Below are 10,571 nucleotides of genomic sequence, written 5' to 3'. Positions count from 1 at the left end.
ATGGCACTGGAGGCCCAGTGTAAGGGCCTGGAGAGAATGGAAGTGTGCACAGCCCAGTGGCCACTGAGGTGAGTTGAGACCTGCACGGCACCAGGGGCTCTGTCTACATCCAAGGAAAACTTGAATGGGAGCCAAGATAGTGTAATATAGCCAATGCCACACCTACTGTCACCACAAGGACAGTTCACCACCACAGTAGCAGCCAGGGCCACTCTAAAGGCAACATGACACTCACTCAACTACATTGATATAAGAGTCGCCAGTACAACCTGCTAATAGATGAGGAAATATTTATCCTCATAGCCAATCCCCGAGTTATAGAAGAACCAAGTCCTGTACCAGATGACCAAACATCGATGAAAAAATACTAGAACTACAAATAAACAAGAAGATATGACACCACCAAAGGTATACAGTAATGCTCAAATTCCAGACACCATAGAACAGGGAATCCTTGAAATGTCTGAAAAGGAAATCCAAGAAATGATCTTAAGAAAACTTGAAGAGATAAAAGAAGACTCAATTAGAGAACACAAGGAAACAAGAAAAAATATCCAGAATATGAAGGAGGAAATTTACAAAGAGATTAATACCTTTAAAAAGAGTGTAGCAGAACTCCTAAAAATGATTCACTTGATGAAACAAAAAACACAACAGACACTTTGAGCACCAGGCAAGAACAAGTAGAAAATAGAATTTCAGACCTTGAAATGGTCTTTTTGAAATAACCCAGACAGACAAGAAAAAGGAAAAAAGAATTTAAAATAATGAAGAAAATCTAAGAGAGATAGCAGACAACCTTAAGCGCTCGAACATCCAAAATTGTAGGTATTCCAGAAGGGGAGGAGGAAGGAAAAGGTATTGAAAACCTTTTCAAGGAAATAATAGAAAACTTCTCAGGTGTAGGGAGAGATGCAGACCTTCAGATCCAGGAAGCTCAAAGGTCCCCAAACAAATTCAATCCAGAAAGATCCTCCCCAAGACAAATTATACTCAAATTTGTGAAGCTCAAAGATAAAGAGAGCATTCTAAAAGCAGCAAGAGAAAAGCATCAAGTCACCTATAAGGGAACCCCCAGCAGACTAACAGCAGACTTCTCAACTGAAACTCTATAGAGTCGGGCCTTAAAAACTAACGCCACCTTAAGTGACAGTACAAGTGGCGCCATTATGGGGCCACAAGGGCGTATTAATGTGGCAGCCTAAGACTGCGCCAGGAGGAAGTAGGGTGGGAGTGTCTGCGGGAACCTTGCCTTAGCCCTTATTGGCCAAATACACGCTCCGTGCTCGTGAACACTGCGTGATTGCAATAGCTAGGCATTGAGACAGGATGCATGCTCTTGACCTTTAAGCTGATAGGATTATGTTAAAACCGCCCCTCCCCATCTGCCTATAAAAGCAAGTGCTTGTGTGATAATAAACAGAACTGCTGGACAGAACCCCCGCCGCATCTGAGTGTCCTTTAATGGGCTGGTTGGGGCCGGTGGCTGTGCTCACCTCTCTTCATGGCTCTCTTCCCCTGTCTCCTCCCAACGGGGACCGGAGGGAAAGAGGAATCCAAGCAATTCGCTCACCCACCAAGGGAGAGACTGATCACGAGGCTAGGGCTGTTCGGGTCGGCCACCGGCCGACCCGACACTATAGGCTAGAGGAAAGTGGAATGATATATTCAAAATATGAAAAGAAAAAATTTTCAGCCAAGAATTCTTTACCTCCTTCAGAAATGAGGGAGAAATAGTGTATTTCCCAGACAAACAAAAATTGTGGGAGTTCACCACCACACACCAGCCTTGCAAGAACTTCTCAATGGAGCCCTTCATCTGGAATCTGAATAATGATAATCACTATCATGGATACACAAGAAAGAGCAAAACCTGCCATTAAAACAAAAATGCCAGTGAGAAAGAGAAAAGTTAAATCATGCCACCTCAAATTTCCAACTAACATTGAAGAAGAGAAATAAAAGAGAAAGTAATAAAAAAAAAGATATTTAAAACATCTAAACAAAAAGCAATTAAATAACAAGAATTAAACAATACTTCTCAATAACTACCCTAAATGTGAATGGATTAAACTCGCCATTCAAAAGACATAGACTGACTGATTGGATTAAAAAGCTAGACCCAAGTATATGCTGTCTTCAAGAGACCCGTCTCACCTGCTGAGATACACACAGACTAAATGTGAAGGGATGGAAAAAGATATACTATGCAAATGGAAACCAAAAACAAGCAGGAATAGCTATTCTTATATTGGACAAAAAAGACTTCACACCAAAAAATAAAAATAAAAAGAGACAAAGAAGGCCACTATATAATGATAAAAGGATCTATCCAGCTAGAAGACATAACAATCATAAATATGTATGCGCCCAATACTGGAGCACCCAGACATATAAAGCAAACACTCAGATGTAAAGAAAGAAATAGGTCCTAATACATTAATAGTGGGTGACCTGAACACCCCTCTCTCAGTTTGGGACAGGTCTTCCAGGCAACAAATCAACAAAGAGACACAGGATGTAAACTACACATTAGACCAACTGGACCTGGCAAATATGCACAGAACATTTCACCCAACAACTAAAGAATATACTTTCTCCTGATCTCCTCATGGAACATTCTCCAGGTTAGACCACATGTTAGGTCACAAAACTAGCTTCAGCAAATTTTTAAAAATTGAAATCATTCCGAGTATCTTTTCAGATCATTATGGACTAAAATTGGAAATTAATAATAAGAAAAACTCTGGAAACTATACAAATACATAGAAAGTAAATAATGGGCTCCTGAACAACCTATGAGTCCAAGAAGAAATTAAACAGGAAATTAAATTTCTAGAAACTAATGAAAATAAAGATACATCATACCAAAACCTGTGGGATACTGCAAAGGCAGTACTAAGGCAGATTTATTGCAATAAATGCTTACATCAAAAGAACAGAAAGACTTCAAATAAATGACTCAAAGAACTTGAAAAAAACCCCAACAATCCAAACCTAAATGTAGTAGATGGAAAGAAATAAGATCAGAGCAGAACTAAATGAAACAGAGACCCCCCAAAACAATAGTAAAGATCAACAAAACAAAAAGTTGGTTTTTTGAGAAGATAATAAAATAGACAAACCATTAGCTAGGTTAACAAAAAAAAGAAAAGACTCAATTAACAAAAATCAGAAATGAAAATGGAGACATTATAACTGATAACACAGAAATACAAACAATAATTAGAGACTGTGATAAACAACTGTATGACAAAAAATATGAAATATGAATAAGTTTCTAGACACATACAAACTACCAAGACTGAACCAGGAAGACTTAGAAAACTTGAACAGACCAATAACAAGCAATAGGATTGAGGTGGTAATGAGCAATCTTCCAACAAAGAAAAGTCTGGGTCCGGATGGCTTTACAGCTGAATTCTATTAAACTTTTAAAGAGGAGTTAATACCAATTCCCATGAAACCGTTCCAAACAATTGAAACAGACTACTCTCCCAAACTCATTCTATGAGGCCAATATATATATATATATTTTTTTAATTTTATTTTATCGATATACATTGTGGCTGATTATTGCTCCCCATCACCAAAACCTCCCTTCCTTCTCCCTCCCCCCCACCCCCCCAACAATGTCCTTTCTGTTTGCTTGTCGTATCAACTTCAAATAATTGTGGTTGTTATATCTTCTTCCCCCCCCCCGTTTGTGTGTGTGTGTGTCTGTGTGTGTGTCTGTGTGTGTGTGTGTGTGTGTGTGTGTGTGAATTTATATATTAATTTTTAGCTCCCACCAATAAGTGAGAACATGTAGTATTTCTCTTTCTGTGCCTGACTTGATTCACTTAATATAATTCTCTCAAGGTCCATCCATGTTGTTGCAAATGGCAGTATTTCATTCGTTTTTATAGCTGAGTAGTATTCCATTGTGTAGATGTACCACATTTTCCGTATCCACTCGTCCGATGATGGGCATTTGGGCTGGTTCCAACTCTTGGCTATTGTAAAGAGGGCTGCGATGAACATTGGGAAACAGGTATACCTTCGACTTGATGATTTCCATTCCTCTGGGTATATTCCCAACAGTGGGATAGCTGGGTCGTATGGTAGATCTATCTGCAATTGTTTGAGGAACCTCCATACCATTTTCCATAGAGGCTGCACCATTTTGCAGTCCCACCAACAATGTATGAGAGTTCCTTTTTCTCCGCAGCCTCGCCAGCATTTATCGTTCATAGTCTTTTGGATTTTAGCCATCCTAACTGGGGTTAGATGGTATCTCAATGTGGTTTTGATTTGCATTTCCCGGATGCTGAGTGATGTTGAGCATTTATTCATATGTCTGTTGGCCATTTGTATATCTTCCTTAGAGAAATGCCTACTTAGCTCTTTTGCCCATTTTTTAATTGGGTTGCTTGTTTTCTTCTTGTAAAGTTGTTTGAGTTCCTTATATATTCTGGATATTAATCCTTTGTCAGATATATATTTTGCAAATATTTTCTCCCACTCTGTTGGTTGTCTTTTAACTCTTTTAATTGTTTCTTTTGCTGTGCAGAAGCTTTTTAGTTTGATATAATCCCATTTGTTTATTTTTCCTTTGGTTGCCCGTGCTTTTGGGGTCGTATTCATGAAGTCTGTGCCCAGTCCTATGTCCTGAAGTGTTTCTCCTATGTTTTCTTTAAGAAGTTTTATTGGTTCAGGGTGTATATTTAAATCCTTAATCCATTTTGAGTTGATTTTAGTATACGGCGAGAGGTATGGATCTAGTTTCATTCTCCTGCATATGGATATCCAGTTATCCCAGCACCATTTGCTGAAGAGGCAGTCCCTTCACCACTGAATAGGCTTGGTGCCTTTATCAAAGATCAGATGGCAGTAAGTGTGTGGGTTGATTTCTGGATTCTCTATTCTATTCCATTGGTCAGTGTGTCTGTTTTTATGCCAGTACCATACTGTTTTGGTTATTATAGCTTTGTAGTATAGCTTAAAGTCAGGTAGTGTTATGCCTCCAGCTTTATTTTTTTTGCTCAGCATTGCTTTGGCTATGCGTGGTCTTTTATTGTTCCATATAAATGTCTGGATAGTTTTTTCCATTTCTGAGAAAAATGTCTTTGGAATTTTGATGGGGATTGCATTGAATTTGTATATCACTTTGGGTAGTATGGACATTTTCACTATGTTGATTCTTCCAATCCAAGAGCATGGAATATCTTTCCATCTTCTTGTATCCTCTCTAATTTCTCTCAGCAGTGGTTTGTAGTTCTCATTATAGAGATTTTTCACCTCCTTGGTTAACTCAATTCCTAAGTATTTTATTTTTTTGGTGGCTATTGTAAATGGGCAGGCTTTCTTGATTTCTCTTTCTGCATGTTCACTATTGGAGAAAAGAAATGCTACTGATTTTTGTGTGTTGATTTTGTATCCTGCTACTGTGCTGAAATCATTTATCAATTCCAGCAGTTTTTTTGTAGAGGTTTTAGGCTGTTCGATATATAGGATCATGTAATCTGCAAACAGGGACAGTTTGACTTCATCTTTTCCAATCTGGATGCCCTTTATTTCCTTCTCTTCTCTGGTTGCTCTGGCTAGTACTTCCAACACTATGTTGAATAGGAGTGGTGAGAGTGGGCATCCTTGTCTAGTTCCTGTTCTTAAAGGAAAAGCTTTCAGCTTTTCCCCATTCAGGATGATATTGGCTGTGGGTTTGGCATATATGGCTTTAATTATGTTGAGATACTTTCCCTCTATACCTAACTTATAGAGGGTCTTTGTCATGAATGAGTGCTGAACTTTATCAAATGCTTTTTCAGCATCTATAGAGATGATCATATGGTCCTTGTGTTTGAGTTTATTAATATGGTGTATCACATTTATTGATTTGCGTATGTTGAACCAACCTTGCATCCCTGGGATGAATCCCACTTGATCGTGATGAATAATTTTACGTATGTGTTGCTGTATTCTGTTTGCTAGTAATTTAGTGAGGATTTTTGCATCTATATTCATCAAGGATATTGGCCTGTAGTTTTCTTTTTTGGTTATATCTTTACCTGATTTTGGTATCAGGATGATGTTTGCTTCATAGAATGAGTTTGGGAGATTTGCGTCCGTTTCAATCTTTTGGAATAGTTTGTAAAGAATCGGTGTCAATTCCTCTTTGAATGTTTGGTAAAATTCTGCTGTGAATCCATCTGGTCCTGGGCTTTTCTTTGTTGGGAGCCTTCTGATAACAGCTTCAATCTCCTTTATTGTTATTGGTCTGTTCAAATTTTCTACGTCTTCACGGTTCAGTTTTGGGAGCTTGTGTGTGTCCAGAAATTTATCCATTTCCTCCAGATTTTCAAATTTGTTGGCGTATAGTTGTTTATAGTAGTCTCGAATGATTCCTTGTATTTCAGATGAATCAGTTGTAATATCGCCTTTTTCATTTCTAATTTTTGTTATTTGAGTCTTCTCTCTTCTTTTTTTTGTTAGCCATGCTAATGGTTTGTCAATTTTATTTATCTTTTCAAAAAACCAACTTTTTGATTCGTTGATCTTTTGAATTGTTTTTTGGTTTTCAATTTCATTCAGTTCTGCTCTGATCTTAATGATTTCTTTCCGTCTGCTACCTTTAGGTTTGGATTGTTCTTGTTTTTCTAGTTCTTTAAGGTGAAGTGTTAGTTTGTTCACTTGCCATCTTTCTATTCTTCTGAAGTGAGCATTTAATGCAATAAATTTTCCCCTCAATACTGCTTTTGCAGTATCCCACAGGTTTTGGTATGATGTATCATTGTTTTCATTAGTTTCAATAAATTTTTTGATTTCCTGCTTGATTTCTTCTTGGACCCATATGTCATTAAGTAGAATGCTGTTTAATTTCCATGTGTTTGTATAGTTTCCAGAGGTTCGTTTGTTATTAATTTCTAGTTTTAATCCATTGTGGTCTGAGAAGATACATGGGATAATTGCAATTTTTTTGAATTTATTGAGACTTGATTTGTGACCTAATATGTGATCTATCCTGGAGAATGATCCATGTGCTGATGAGAAGAATGAATGTTCTGAGGTTGTTGGATGGAATGTTCTGTAGATATCTGCCGATTCCAATTGGTCTAGAGTATTGTTTAGATCTTGTGTTTCTCTACTGACTCTTTGCCTAGATGATCTGTCTAATATTGACAGTGGGGTGTTCAGGTCCCCTGCTATTATGGTATTAGTGTCTATTTCCTTCTTTAGGTCTAATAGCGTTTGTTTTATAAATCTGGCTGCTCCAACATTGGGTGCATACATATTTATGATTGTTATGTCTTCTTGACGGATCAGTCCTTTTATCATTAAGTAGTGTCCCTCATTGTCTCTTTTTATGGTTTTTAGTTTAAAGTCTATTTTGTCAGATATAAGAATAGCTACTCTGGCTCGTTTTTCTTTTCTGTTTGCATGGTAAATCTTTTTCCATCCTTTCACTCTTAGTCTGTGTGAATCTTTATGGGTGAGGTGGGTCTCTTGTAGGCAGCATATAGTTGGGTCCTGCTTTTTGATCCAGTCAGCCAGTCTGTGTCTTTTAATTGGGGAATTTAAGCCTTTTACAATAAGAGTTGTTATTGAAAGGTGTTGATTTATTCCTAGCATTTTATTGGTTGTTTGGTTGTCTTAAGTGTCTTTTGTTCCTTGCTTTCTGATTTACTGTTTGTTTTCTGTGTTTGTTGGTTCCTTAGGTTGTAGATAGCGTTTTGGTTTGTTTGTTTTCTCTTCATGAATGCCATTTTTATTATACTAGCGGGTTTAGATTTTTCTTGGGTTTTTATGGAAGTGGTAGTTGTTTTTCAGGAACCAAACCCAGTACTCCCTTGAGGATTTCTTGTAAGGGTGGTCTTGTGGTAGTGAACTCCCGCAGCTTTTGTTTGTCTGAGAAATATACTATTTGCCCCTCATTTCGGAAGGATAGCCTTGCAGGGTAGAGTATTCTTGGCTGGCAATCTTTGTCTTTTAGTATTTTGAAAATATCATCCCATTCCTTTCTAGCTTTTAGGGTTTGTGATGAAAAGTCTGATGTTAACCTGATTGGGGCTCCCTTATAGGTGATTTGACGCTTCTCTCTTGCAGCTTTTAAGATTCTCTCTTTATCTCTGAGTTTTGCCAATTTGACTATGACATGTCTTGGAGAAGGTCTTTTTGGGTTGAATACATTTGGAGATCGTTGAGCTTCCTGGATCTGAAGATCTGTGATTTTTCCTAAACCTGGGAAGTTTTCTGCCACTATTTTGTTGAATATGTTTTCAATGGTATCTCCATTTTCCTCCCCTTCTGGAATACCCATGACTTGGATATTTGATCGCTTATGGTTGTCTGATATCTCTCTCAGATTTTCTTCAATGTCCTTGATTCTTTTTTCTTTCTTTTTGTCTGCTTGTGTTATTTCAAACAGCCCATCTTCAAGTTCAGAGGTTCTCTCTTCAACTTCGACAAGCCTGCTGGTTAAACTCTCCGTTGTGTTTTTTATTTCGTTGAATAACTTCTTCAGTTCAGCAAGTTCTGCTACATTTTTTTTCAGGACATTGATTTCCTTGTACATTTCCTCTTTCAGATCCTGTATACTTTTCCTCATTTCATCATGATGTCTAGCTGAGTTTTCTTGTATCTCATTCAGTTTCCTTAGAATTATCACTCGAAATTCCTTGTCAGTCATTTCAAGGGCTTCTTGTTCTATAGGATCTAGAGTTTGAGATTTATTAACTTTTGGTGGTGTACTTTCTTGATTTTTTGTATTTCTGGTATCTTTTTTTTGGTGTTTATTCATTGTGGCCGGGGGTTTCACAGTCCACCGGTTTGAGACTAATGACTAACTAGGATGTTGCTGTGGTTGCCAATTTCATATGGCTCCCTCCGTGACTGCTCAGTTGGCCTCTAGTGCCTTGTGTGTGTGGTTGTCTCGGGTCTTGGGCTTCTCCGGGGAGCCACCTTTCTGGTCAGCTTGGACTCTGCTGGGCTGGTGGATCATGTACCACAGGGTGTGTGATCTCTGTTGAGCTTTCACTTCCTGTGCAGGACTTCTCCCTGTTCCGTGTGCTCTGGCCCAGGCTGTTAGATCGTGCTGTAGCGACCCCACCGGGTGTGTGGTTTTTGTCGAGTCTCCGCCTCCCTGGCCGCAGGTCTCCCCACTCTGTGCGCACTGTGCTGGGCTGGGGCGTGTCTTCTGCACCCCTCGTCTATCAGCTGGGCCTTCAGGACCCTGCTCGGCACCGTATGAGGCCAATATAAATCTGATACCAAAACCAGATAAAGACACGACAAAAAAGGAAAATTACAAGCCAATACCCTTAATGAACCTAGATGTAAAATTCCTCAACAACATATTAGCAATCAGAATACAGCAACACATTAAAAAAAATTGTAAACCATGATCAAGTGGGATTCATCCCAGGGATGCAAGGATGGTTCAACATACAAAAGTCAATAAATGTGATACATCACATCAACAAACTCAAGGACAAAGACCATATTATTATCTCAATAGATGCTGAAAAAGCATTTGACAAAATTCAACATTGCTTCATGATAAATACTCTCAAAAAATTAGGTATAGAAGGAAAATACCTCAACACAATAAAAGCCATTTATGACAAGCCTACTGCCAGTATCATTCTGAATGGGGAAAAACTGAGGGGCTTTCCCTTAAAAATAGGAACAAGACAAGGATGCCCACTCTCACCACTTCAATTCAACGTAGTGCTGGAGGTACTAGCTACAGCAATTAGGCAAGAGAAAGAAATAAAGGGAATCCAGATTGGGAAAGATGAAGTCAAACTCTCTCTATTTGCAGATGACATGATACTATATATAGCAAAACCTAAAGACTCTATCAAGAAACTCCTAGAGCTGGTTAATAACTTCAGTAACATTACAGGATACAAAATAAATGCCCCCAAATCAGTAGCATTTATATACTCAAATAATGAACTAACAGAAAGAGAAATAAAGAAAGCAATCCCATTTACAATTGTCACAAGAAAATAAAATACCTAGGGATCAATTTAACCAAGGAGGTGAAAGACCTCTACAATGAGAACTACAAACCATTTCTGAAGAAATTAAAGAAGACACAAAACGATGGAAAGATATTCCATGCTATTGGATTAGAAAAATTAACATTGTGAAAATGTCTATACTTCCCAAAGTAGTCTACAGATTCAATGCAATCCCCATAGAATACCAATGACATTCTTCACAGAAATGTAAAAAACAATCTTACCCTTCATATGGAACAACAAAAGACACTGAATAGCCATAGCAATCCTGAGCAAACAAATAAATCCAGAGGCGTAACACTACCTGACTCAAATTATACTACAAAGGTATTGTAACCAAAACAGCATGATACTAGTATAAAAATAGACATTTAGACCAGTGGAGTAGAATTGAGAACCCAGAAATCACCCCTCAGGCTTACAGCCATCTGATATTGGACAAAGGCAACAAAAATCTACATTGGGGAAAAGGCTGCCTCTTCAACAAGTGGTGCTGGGAAAACTGGATATCCATATGCAGAATGAAACTAGATATTCACCTCTCAACATATACTAAAATCAACTCAA

This window comes from Cynocephalus volans, chromosome 3 (genome assembly GCF_027409185.1).
Source record: "Cynocephalus volans isolate mCynVol1 chromosome 3, mCynVol1.pri, whole genome shotgun sequence".
NCBI classification, from domain to species: Eukaryota; Metazoa; Chordata; class Mammalia; order Dermoptera; family Cynocephalidae; genus Cynocephalus; species Cynocephalus volans.
This window is presented reverse-complemented; position numbering follows the sequence as displayed.